This window comes from Piliocolobus tephrosceles, chromosome 2 (assembly GCF_002776525.5).
Source record: "Piliocolobus tephrosceles isolate RC106 chromosome 2, ASM277652v3, whole genome shotgun sequence".
Taxonomy (NCBI): domain Eukaryota; kingdom Metazoa; phylum Chordata; class Mammalia; order Primates; family Cercopithecidae; genus Piliocolobus; species Piliocolobus tephrosceles.
The window spans coordinates 88,102,251-88,103,263 of record NC_045435.1 but is presented as its reverse complement, the minus strand read 5'-3'; the positions used below and the strand labels follow the sequence as shown (position 1 = coordinate 88,103,263).

Genomic DNA, 1,013 nt, shown 5'->3' with positions numbered 1-1,013 from the left:
TTTGAGACGGAGTCTCGCTCTGTCGCCCAGGATGGAGTGCAGTGGCATGATCTCGGCTCACTGCAAGCTCCACCTCCCGGGTTCACGCCATTCTCCTGCCTCAGCCTCCCGAGTAGCTGGGACTACAGGCGCCACCACCACGCCCAGCTAATTTGTTTGTATTTTTAGTAGAGACGGGGTTTCACCGTGTTAGCCAGGATGGTCTCAACCTCCTGACCTCGTGATCCGCCCACCTCGGCCTCCCAAAGTGCTGGGATTACAGGCGTGAGCCACCGTGCCTGGCCGCCGGCTAATTTTTGTATTTTTTGTAGAGATGGGGTTTCACCATGTTGCCCAGGCTGGTCTCAAAATCCTGGGCTTAAGGAATCCTCCCGCCTCATCCTCCCAAAGTGCTAGGATTACAGGCATGAGCCACTCTGCCCAGCCTGTATTACACATGCTTATAGAATTATAGAACCCAAGCACAAGTTTGTATTCCAGCCTTTTCACTGAATGCAGCGTTATATTTTCCCATGTCTCTCCACAATGACAAGTTATAATGATGACTGTAATACTTCACCAAGTATTACATTCTGTGATGTAATATTTCACATTATTATTTACCCAGCCACTGCCCCATGTGTTCTGTAAGACAGGATTTGGTAAACTATGGCCAGACAGTCAAATTCAGCTGTGGGCTGTTTTTATCAAGTTTTACTGGAACACAGCTATACCCACTGATTTACATATCATCTATGTTTCATTTGTACTGTGACAGCACAGCAAGTGTCTGCAACAGAGGCTGTATGTCCTCCAAGGTCTAAATAAAATATTTACTTTCTGATCTTTGACAGAAAATATTTGCAACCCCTGCTTTAAGACCCCCTGCATAGCGGCCGGGCGCAGTGGCTCAAGCCTGTAATCCCAGCACTTTGGGAGGCCAAGACGGGCGGATCACGAGGTCAGGAGTTTGAGACCATCCTGGCTAACACAGTGAAACTCCGTCTCTACTGAAAAATACAAAAAAGCTAGCC

The 1,013-nt window shown here is 48.1% G+C and overlaps 1 protein-coding gene across 2 annotated transcripts in view; it reads right to left on the bottom strand.

Annotated features, from left to right (window-relative positions):
• Window positions 1-1,013, bottom strand: part of PFKFB4 (6-phosphofructo-2-kinase/fructose-2,6-biphosphatase 4) — a 38,607-nt gene that overhangs the window by 16,285 nt on the left and 21,309 nt on the right. The window lies entirely within an intron of this gene.